Below are 11,495 nucleotides of genomic sequence, written 5' to 3' on the forward strand. Positions count from 1 at the left end.
TGTCTTTGCCTTGAAGCCAAGCCCGAGCACGCCTTGGGCCCGGGGCCTACTATCGGCGTTCTGGGAACCGGGGTCCCCAGACGTGCCTGCCTACGGCCCATGGCGTGTGTCGGTGTCAAAACCGGTGGATCTCGGGTAGGGGGTCTCAAACTATGTGTCTAAGGCGGATGGTAACAGGAGGCAGGGGACACGATGTTTACCCAGGTTCGGGCCCTCTTGATAGAGGTAACACCCTATGTCCTGCTTGATTGTTCTTGATGATATGAGTATTAGAAGAGTTGATCTACCACGAGATCGTAGAGGCTAAACCCTAGAAGCTAGCCTATGGTATGATTGTATATTATCCTACGGACTAAACCCTCCGGTTTATATAGACACCGGAGGGGGCTAGGGTTACACAAGGTCGGTTAGAAGGGAGGAGATCTACATATCCTTATTGCCAAGCTTGCCTTCCACGCCAAGGAGAGTCCCATCCGGACACGGGACGAAGTCTTCAATCTTGTATCTTCATGGTCCAATAGTCTGGCCAAAGGATATAGTCCGGCTGTCCGGAGACCCCCTAATCCAGGACTCCCTTAGTAGCCCCTGAACCAGGCTTCAATGACGATGAGTCCGGCGCGCAGTATTGTCTTCGGCATTGCAAGGCGGGTTCTTCTCCAAATCCTGAATATCTGCTAAGTAGTGTCTGGCTCCCATAAATGTTGGACTTCTTGGCTTCTGCACCCAATAAGAGCTATCTTCCACATGTCGAGCAAATGCGAGGAGCCAGGGCATTTTTACATTCGCCCCCTAGCCAGGTAAATAAATTGTCTCTTAAAGGGATGGGGATTCTTGGATCGAATCCACAGCATCCTCCCACGACAAGAATCCATCGGAGCGCGCTCGGAAAAATCCATTCCATCATGGCCGGCCATCGCAGCTCCTCCTCTCGCTCCCGTAGCCCTAAGCCCGGTGATTGGGAGAAGTGTTCCATCTCGCACAGCCGATTAGTAGAGTTGCAGACCCAGGGATTCCTCCCTCCAGCGTATATGGTCCCCGTCCAAGCCAGGCTCGCCACCTATAATGGCGGGGAGCAAGCGGAGAGCTTCCCCAATCCCTCCAAGGGGGAGCGGGTATGCCTTGTCCCCTACTTACTAAGGGGACTTGGATTTCCAATCCATCCGTTCCTCCGTGGCCTCCTGGAGTTTTACGCCCTCCAGTTGCATAATTTCACCCTTGCTTCCATATTACGCATCGCCGGTTATGTTACCCTTTGTGAGCTATTTCTGGGCTGCAAGGCTCATTTTGAGTTGTGGAAGAGGCTATTTTACCTTGTGCCCGTACACAGGAGGGGTCACTTTATCAAGTGGGCGGAGCCAAAATATGGTGCATCGCCGAGACCGGATACCTATCCGGTACCCCGAAGAAGACGTCCAAAGACTGGCCTTCGGAGTGGTTTTACATGGAGGACGTCCCTCTTCCAGACCCTTTTCGGAGGGGTCTTCCCGAGTTCAACAATGCTCCTCTAAAGAAACGCCGAAGTTGGCGCCCACGGAGCCCCCAGGAGGAAGACAACAGAGAAGTCATTTACCTGATGGACCGGATTAAAGCGCTGGTTCAATCAGGATTGACAATAACCGAGGTTATGTCAATATGCATAATGCGGGGGGTGCAGCCGCTTCAATATCAAGGGAACCCCTTGTGGTGTTTTAACGGGGAAGATGATGCCACCCGTTGCGGGCGTAAGGGACCGGACTCTGCTGCTGCTTTAGCAAAAATTCTGTCCGAGTTGTTTAAGGGAGAGGAAGAGGAGTTCATTCATATTAAGCTGCGGGATGGATTCTCCATGTACAACCCTCCAAGCTAGGTGAGCTATCACTCTTCACTCCCAACCTTCCCGCATTCTTTGTTGTAAATACTCACCTTGCCGTTTCACGGCAGGAACTACGAAAAGCTGTAAGGGAGGTCAACAGCCCACCTCCACAACCGGAGGACCCTGACCGGGCCCTCGACCACGGACTCAAAGAGGATCCGGACATATTTGTGGAGCTGATAGACAGGAAATTCTATCAATTGAGCTGCGATGACGCCATTGTGGCCATAACGGCCGACTATCCTGGACTACTCCCTGCATCGCATGTAAGAAAAGACCAGAGTCCCAACTTCCAAAAAGGATCCCCTTTACGCACTTCACCTACCGTACACATATGGTGTTTTACAGGGAAGGCCTTCGGGACGCCGTGCCGAACCCGCAGCGACTCGCCAACAAGGGGCACCGAAGCCGAGTAGGCCAAAAAGGAAGGTGGTCAGGACGGAGATGCCGGCGCAGAGGTATGACACAAAACCTCGCTCTGTGGTTATCGTCTTTCTTAAAATATAATGACGTCCATGTTTCTTAGTAGAAAAAACGCTCGCCAGACTATATTTGGAGAGGCTGCCGATCACGCCTCCACCAGTCGGGCTCTAGGGCCGGACATAGAGGCGGAAGCTAACACGGGGCGGACGCCGAATGCTCCTCCTATAGAGGATGCAGATAGACTATCCTCTACAAATTCCGAGGTGGAGAGCGCCATGAATCACAGGCGTCGCCGGGCCATACTCTGTGAAGCTTGTTTCTCCCAAGAGGCATTCGATGCCTTCAATTCAGGAGATGCGTACATCTGTGCTGCTCAGAATGGTCTAGCCCGAGCAACGGACCAGTATGTAAGGGATATACGGGTAAGAAAACCTGACGATTATATGTATCAGTAGCCCCTGAGACTTGAAACAGTTGACGCAACTGATTTAAGGATCATTATTTGTGCAGGTTCTTACAGAGAAGAATTCCCTCCTGTCTCAAGAGCTGGAAGAGTGCAAGGCCCAGCTAGGGGCCGTCGTTGCTGCGTTGAAGGAGTCCGAGAAGGGCCCCTCTGGTAACACTTGTTTTCATTTCAAAGAATACAGGTACCAGGTAGTATACGGCATGCATGCAAATCTAATAATAGATTTTGCAAATGGCCCCAGGGTGAATCCAGAGGCCGTGGCGGTGAATGCGACACGTGTTGATCGACAGCTAAATGCTGGCGAGTGCGTGCTTACGCGAGTCAGGCAGGAGAAAAATAATCTCCAAGACGCCAATATCCGGCTGGGCGTGGAACTGAAAGATGTCCGAGCCCAGCTTGCGGACTCCGTGAAGGAGAATAAGCGGCTTCGGCGCGACATTTTTAGTAAGTGCTTGAACAAACTTTTTAAAGGAGTTCGGTGAAGAAGCCGGCTAACAGAGTTATGTCTGCAGGTATGCTGATGGGTCGTCCCGTGGAGGAGATGCCTGGGTCTTCAGGTGATCTTCTACCAGAGCTCTCACAACTGCACGAGCAAGTTCGGCAGGTGATGTAGGGTATTGCCCAAGCCTTGTGGCCAGCTGCGTCCCCGCCAGGAGGCATGGGGGAGCTTATAGAGAAGCTCAAGGGAGCGCGGCGGCGCTTTCGATTATGGAAGATATCAGCCTACCGACAAGGTGCAAGGGAAGCCTGGGCTATGGTGAAGACGCGTTATACCAAAGCTAACCCAAACCACATGGCCGAGGTCGGACCTGTGGGGCCCGATGGGAAAGAGATCCCCGTCAGTTTAGTGTATGACCAAGTAGAATTAGCCGCAAAGTATCCCCAACAGGATTGTAGGCTAGACAACCTGTTGGATGGTATAGAAGAAGAATTTAATCAGTCTTAGTGACTGTGTACTTCAAGTGACATATGTAATGTCCTAGCTGGATTGTAAATCATTTGTCATGGCGGACCTTTTCGCTTCGACCTCTGGACCCGATGGTCCGGAGTGTATCCGAATACCCACTCAGTTATGTAAAAACCTGGGTATGCATGGAAACCAGGCGTAGGGGTCATAAGTGCTTGAACAGACAAGTACCCAACTAGCTATGTTATATTACATGGGTAGTAAGAAACATCTTCCAGGGAGAATAGTTCCGTTAAGGTTTCCTTTCCCTAGGTACGCATGCCCTAATGTGCATGTCCGAACTGCGAAAAGAGACGCAGGCTATAAACATCTGGGGGCATGTTTCAAATAAAATAAAAGTCATCTTTTATTCACCGACCAAATATTCCCTTAAGAACGCTAGCTTTCGGCTTCACCCAGTATGAGGTACACATCCGGCTGACCCGGCAGTAATAGTTACAGAGGTGCTCCCCTTATGCCCTAGCCAAATTAATGGGAACATAGGGCATAAATACAAGAGCCAGGCAACCCAGCTTGGCCAAAACTTAATTCATATCGATGCATATAATGGCAAAAAAAGGTACATGCGGAAGAACAACACATGTGTGGGACATAAAGCCCAGGAAAATAGTTAGATTAAGCTTTTGTATAAGAAGCCCCCAGGTATAATGAGCGCGGTTAGCGCGTCAAGATTGTGTAACCAGGACACAAGTTTATCCTTTAAGGGCCTTGAAGAGAGTAAAAAGGGAGAAAGAGAGAAAAGACAAATATGCAAAAAAATGACGGAGGTAAGGAGATGAACATAGAGTCCGGCGCTAGGCGTAGAATCTTCGGAATCTGGCTGCATTCCATGGGTTTGGCTCGAGTCGATTATCCGATGCATCCAGCAGACGGTACGCTCCACCGGTCAGAACCTGGTCAATAATGAAGGGACCTTCCCATTTGGGCTTGAGCTTGTTCTTTTTCTTCTCCGGCAGGTGTAGAACTAGTTCGCCAACGTTATAGGTTTTGGCCCGTACTTCTCTGCTTTGATACCTTCGAGCCTGTTGCTGATAGAATGCAGAACGGGGCTTTGCCACGTCGCGCTCCTCCTCCAGGGCATCCAAACTGTCCTGCCGATCGAGCTCGACCTCTTTTTCTTCGTACATGTGCACTCGAGGTGAGTCGTGAATTATGTCGCAAGGCAGAACCGCCTCTGCGCCGTACACCATAAAGAACGGTGTGTATCTGGTAGTGCGATTCGGCATGGTCCGCAGCCCCCATAGTACAGATTCGAGCTCCTCTACCCAGTGCGTGTTTGATTCCTTTAAGGACCGCACTAGTCTGGGTTTAATGCCACTCACGATAAGACCATTTGCTCGCTCAACTTGACCGTTGGTATGCGGGTGATAGACAGAAGCATAATCGAGCTTGATGCCCATGTTGCTGCACCAAAGTTTCACCTCGTCGGCTGTAAAATTCGTGCTGTTGTCAGTGATGATGCTGTGGGGGATGCCATAACGGTGTACAACCCCAGATATGAAGTCTGTCACCGGTCCGGATTCAGCCATTTTGACGGGTTTGGCTTCTATCCATTTGGTGAATTTATCCACCATGACTAGTAAGTATTTTTTTCTTATGGGTTCCCCCTTTAAGGGGTCCGACCATATCAAGCCCCCAGACTGCAAAGGTCCAAGTAATGGGGATTGTTTGGAGAGCGGTAGGCGGCATATGGCTTTGGTTTGCAAAAAGTTGGCAACCGACGCAATGTTGGACCAAATGTTGTGCATCTGCTCGGGCCGTCGGCCAGTAGAAACCTGTACAGAAGGCCTTGCTTACAAGGACCCGGGCTGCGGCGTGATGGCCGCCGAGTCCAGCGTGGATTTCTACCAAAAGCTTCCGCCCTTCCTCTTCGGAGATGCACCTTTGAAGGACTCCGGTAGTGCTTTTCTTGTAAAGCTCTCCCTCGTGGACCTTGTAGGATTTAGATTGCCACACTATGCAGCGTGCCTCATTTTGGTCCTCGGGTAGTTCTTGCCTGGTTAGGTAGGCCAGGAATGGTTCTGTCCATGGGGCAATGACGGCCATTATTACATGGGATGAAGGTGTTATTTCGATGGCAGAGCCTCCGATTGTGTCAGAGTGTTCGGTATATGGTGTTGTGGCCAGGTCCGAACTATTGTTGCCGGTGTCCCCTTCCCATACCACGGATGGCTTAAACAGTTTTTCCAGGAAAATGTTAGGTGGGACAGGGTCGCACTTAGTGCCGATACGGGCGAGGATATCCACCGCTTGGTTGTTTTCCCGAGCCACATGGTGGAATTCAAGCCCCTCGAACCGAGCTGACATTTTGAGGACGGCGTTGCGATATGCCGCCATTTTCGGATCCTTGGCATCGAAGTCTCCATTTATTTGGGATATTGCGAGGTTCGAGTCCCCATGCACCTCGAGGCGTTGAATACCCATGGAAACTGCCATCCGGAGACCATGTAATAGGGCCTCGTATTCGGCTGCGTTATTGGAGTCTATGTATAGTATTTGGAGTACGTATTGCACTGTATCTTGGGTGGGGGACGCCAGGACAACGCCAGCCCCCAGACCAGCCAGCATTTTAGAGCCGTCGAAGTGCATGATCCGATTAGAGTATGCATCGTACTCTTTAGGGAGTCCGGCTTCTGTCCATTCGGCGACGAAATCTTCCAGTACTTGCGACTTAATGGCTCGCCGTGGTTTATATGTTATGTCGAATGGGAGGAGCTCGATAGCCCATTTGGCAATCCGGCCCGTGGCATCGCGGTTGTTTATTATGTCGTTGAGTGGTACTTCGGAGGCCACCGTAATTGAACACTCTTGAAAGTAGTGTCGTAATTTCCGGGATGCCATGAATACCATGTATGCTATCTTTTGATAATGTGGGTACCGTGATTTGCATGGAGTGAGGATGGTAGATACATAATATACCGGCTTAGTGGGAATTTATGTTCGTCCGTCTCTCGTTCGATGACGAGCACTGCGCTTACCACTCGGTGAGTTACCGCTATATATAACAGCATTGGTTTGCCAACATTTGGCGCGGCCAAGATTGGGTTGGTGGCCAGGATGGCTTTTATTTCTTCAATCCGGCCGTGGCTGCGTCCGTCCACTCAAAGTGTTCGATGTGCTGAAGAAGGAGATAAAGGGGAGTGCCTTTTCTCCTAATCGGGAGATAAAGCGGCTTAAGGCCGCCACACATCCAGTTAACTTCTGGATTTGCTTGAGGTCAGTTGGGATTGCCAACTGCGACAGAGCCCGAATTTTAGCCGGATTTGCTTCAATTCCTCTGCTGGAGATGATAAAGCCCAGGAGCTTTCCGGCGGGTACGCCAAAAACGCATTTTTCCGGATTGACCTTAATGTCGTATGTTCGGAGATTGTCGAACGTGAGCCTCAAGTCATCTATTAAGGAGTCAACGTGTCTGGTTTTAACGACCACATCGTCGACGTATGCCTCCACTGTTTTGCCGATCTGCTTTTCCAGACATGTCTGAATCATGCGATGATACGTTGCGCCTACGTTTTTGAGCCCGAAGGGCATTGTGTTAAAACAGTAGGGGCCGTATGGAGTGATAAATGCCGTTGCGGCTTGATCAGACTCCGCCATCTTAATTTGGTGGTAACCGGAGTATGCGTCGAGGAAGCACAATGAGTCGTGTCCTGCGGTAGCGTCGATAATTTGATCGATGCGAGGGAGGGGGAAGGGATCCTTTGGGCACGCCTTATTAAGGTCCTTGAAGTCGACGCATAGGCGCCAGGATTTGTCCTTCTTTGGCACCATCACCAGGTTTGCTAGCCAGTCTGGATGCTTTATTTCTCTAATGAATCCGGCCTCTAGTAACTTGGCTAGCTCCTCTCCCATGGCTTGTCTCTTAGGTTCGGAGAAACGCCGAAGAGTCTGCTTGACCGGCTTGAATCCTTTTAAAATGTTAAGGCTATGCTTGGCCAGCCTGCGTGGGATTCCTGGCATGTCTGAAGGATGCCAGGCGAATATGTCCCATTTCTCACGCAGGAACTCCCGTAGTGTGGCGTCTACGGCGGGGTTTAACTGTGCCCCGATGGATGCTGTTTTGTGGGTTCCGTTGGATGGACTTGGAATTTGACTATTTCATCCGCTGGTTTAAAGGAGGTGGACTTGGATCTTTTGTCTAGTATCACGTCGTCCCTGTCCACTGTGGAGCGCAGCGCGGTTAACTCCTCCGCCACAAGGGCTTCGGATAATGCCTCGAGGGCCAGTTCAGCTGTTTTGTTTTCGGCGCGGAGTGCTATGTCCGGATGACTAGCTAGAGTGATGATTCCATTGGGTCCGGGCATTTTGAGCTTCATGTACCCGTAATGGGGTATGGCTTGAAAAATCGTGAATGCCTCCCGCCCTAGAAGGGTGTGGTATCTGCTACTGAACGGGGCCACTTGGAATGTGATTTCTTCGGACCTGTAATTCTCCGGAGTGCCGAATACGACATCTAGTGTGATTTTCCCAGCGCAATGTGCCTCCCGACTAGGGATGATTCCTCGGAAGGTCGTGGTGCTTTGCTCAATACAGTTGTTGTCTATTTCCATTTTTTGAAGAGTCTCCTCATAAATGAGGTTTAATCTGCTGCCGCCGTCCATGAGCACTTTAGTGAGCTGAAAGCCGTCCACAATTGGATTGAGGACCAAAGCGGCTGGTGCTCGGGCTGTTTGGAATTTAGGTTCGTCACTGGCATTGAAAGTAATGGCTGTGTCGCTCCATGGATTTATTGCTGCTACGTGGCAGACTTCAGCAAGGCTCCGGAGTGCTCGCTTACGCCTATTATTTGAGGCGAAGGTCTCGAAGACTATTAATACTGTATTGTTATCCACGGGAGGGTGTTCTGGGGTGTTTTGGGTGAGGAGATCCTCACCGCTCTTGGCCACCTACCGGAGTACCCAACATGCTCTAAGGCTATGTGTTGGTATGGTATCCACTGTACTATGAATATTGCAGGGCCCGTTAAGCCATCCCTCCAATACGGTTCCACCCTGTAGTGGGTTTTTGCTTCTTTGTAATTGAGTCAGGCGACTTATGAGAGTGCACCCTTTTAGTTCGGACTGGGGGTTTTGTCAGAGCCGGATTGTCCCAAAATTGTGTTTGGTTTTTCCAGGCGCTTTCCATCGCATAGTACTTTCGTACCATGGCCGCCAAGTCAGCGAAGTGTGCTATGTCACGGCGACTTATGGCATTGAGGATTCCCTTGTCCGTGCAATTGTTGAAAAAGAACGAAATTGCATCTTCCTCGCGACAGTCCTTGATGTTGTTCATTACAAGGAGGAGTCTGGCCCAATAGTGATTTACTGTCTCTTGGGGCACTTGCCTAATGTGGGAAAGATCGTTTGAATCTGGGTGGGTGGGTGGATTTAAGTCTGGACCTTGACCCAATCTGTGACCCCGGGGCAGGGGAGTTTCCGATCTTGGAAGTTCGGGCTCTGGGATGTTGCCCCGTAGGTTCGGTATGCAGCCTGATTCTAGGTTCAGGGTTAGGGCGATGTCCTCCCGTGAGCGGGTATCCGGCTCGGAGAGCTCGGGAATCCGGACATAGTTTGTCCTCAGGATAGAGGGAGAATCGCCGCATTGCTCCTCCACCACCGCTATCTGATGGGTGACCGGCGGAGAGTTAATCTTCCTTTGGTCGGGTTTAAGCCCGATCCGATCGTAGTCTATAGTGACTCCCAGAGCGGCGATGCGATCCAAGAGCTCGTTCAAAGAGGAGAGCTCCATTGGATCCATCTGCTTGGCGAATTTCGAGCCGATGTGGAGGCTATTTTCGATGACCCGAGAAGTCATCATCGGTGCAGCGGCCGAGCGGGCGGTCATGACGAAGCCGCCTAGTCGGAGAGTTTGGCCTACAGCCAGGGCTCCCCCAGAGGTGATGTTGTCCTTGACAACGAGACGAGCCATCCCTCCTTATGATGATGACACAGTGGAACTCTCAATGAAAGCACCAATGTCGGTGTCAAAACCGGCGGATCTAGGGTTTAGCCTCTCCGATCTCGTGGTAGATCAACTTTTGTAATACTCATATCATCAAGATCAATCAAGCAGGACGTAGGGTATTGCCCCATTGATAGGGCCCGAACCCGGGTAAACATCGTGTCTCCTGCCTCCTGTTACCATCCGCCTTAGACGCACAGTTCGAGACCCCCTACCCGAGATCCGTTGATTTTGCAGAGTCCCATCCGGACACGGGACGAAGTCTTCAATCTTGTATCTTCATGGTCCAACAGTCCGGCCAAAGGATATAGTCCGGCTGTCCGGAGACCCCCTAATCCAGGACTCCCTCAGCGTAACTCTATGAGAGGGCCCGTACGGCCCATATTCACCAGCAAGCACTCAAGACCCTTGTGAGGGGCCAAGCCTCGCGAGGCGGATGACCCTCAGGAGCAGCCTCACCAGGCCGACTCGCGAGGGGTGGAGAGTTCAAGGCGAGGCAAACCTCGTGAGGTTCCAGTGACGTGAGCCATGACGACCAAGGCCAGGCGGGCGCCAGCATGCACAGTGTCCTTATTTCCCCTTTGGTGCTAAGGGAGCAAGCGCAGGCGCGGAGTACCGAGGTGTCTAGCAAAGGTTTCCATATTGGTGCAACGAGACCAAGACCAGCAGGACGGCATGACGGAGGTCACTGTGGAGCCCAAGACGGCATCACCACCAGAGCCTTTGGCAGGCAAAGACTGCTTTTGTCAGGATAGCTTGTACTAGCTGTCCCGCTTCAAATTGGCCGTTGTGGGATCCCTTCCCGTTCAATATTTGGGAAGAGGACCAAGGCCACTATAAATAGGACTAGCCACCACCGTAGCCAGGAGGTCGACCTCATCTTAGACTAGAACTAGTTCATCCCCACAACCACATCCACTAAGCACAAGAACACCTCTCCTCAGGAGGTTGTTCTTCCCCTTGTATTATTCATCCTCAGCCCAAGAGGCAATCCACCACACCACACTGGAGTAGGGTATTACACCACAATGGTGGCCGGAACCATTATAAATCTTGTGTCCTTTGTGTTGCGAGTTTGTCGAGTTAGTTTGTAAGATCTTAGCTGAGTTAGGACGTGGATCCGTAGGGGGGGAGATCTTCACGTGCACCCTAGTGTTCGAACCTTGAGGGTTTTACCGGAACCCGTGATCTGACATAAATAGCCATAAATTCCTAATCCTACTTCACGGCATGTAATAAGTGATTTGATGCCAAATTTGTTTTACTATATGTATAGGTGCTGTCTGACAATGTGGACAGCGAGGATGAAGATGCCCAGAGGAGGTACAAGAGGCGAATCCTGAGGGAGCTTTATGCGAGAATGCATAACAGGTGTATTAGGACCTGGAACGACGGCTATGGATGCCCATTTTGCAACCACAAGATTCATGACGCGTGTCTAAGTGTTCTTGTGCATGCAAGAGGACGGGCCGTTGGCTCCTTCAAGCAGAAGTATTCTCGCAGGGTGACTCATGGAGCATACACCGAGTACCTGGAGAAGCTTCAGGATCATGTCGGCCGCATGTGAGATGGGATGTGGGATGGATCAAACTATGTACGCTTGACTATGCTTAATGATGGTTGAACTATGTACTTATGGTTGAACTATGCTTATGTACGTGTGCGCTTATTATCTATGTCTGAGTATGTTAAATATTTCACCAAATTTTGGTAAAAATTACAATGGGGGACCAATAAACCAGGACGGAGGTAGTACATCAATCACACATGGTTCCCAAAATTGGAACTATGTGCAATGCCTATCATTTTGCCTGCTGCGTCAATCACACACGGTTCGCTCTAGCAAA

This window comes from Triticum dicoccoides, chromosome 3A (genome assembly GCF_002162155.2).
Source record: "Triticum dicoccoides isolate Atlit2015 ecotype Zavitan chromosome 3A, WEW_v2.0, whole genome shotgun sequence".
Classification (NCBI taxonomy): Eukaryota; Viridiplantae; Streptophyta; class Magnoliopsida; order Poales; family Poaceae; genus Triticum; species Triticum dicoccoides.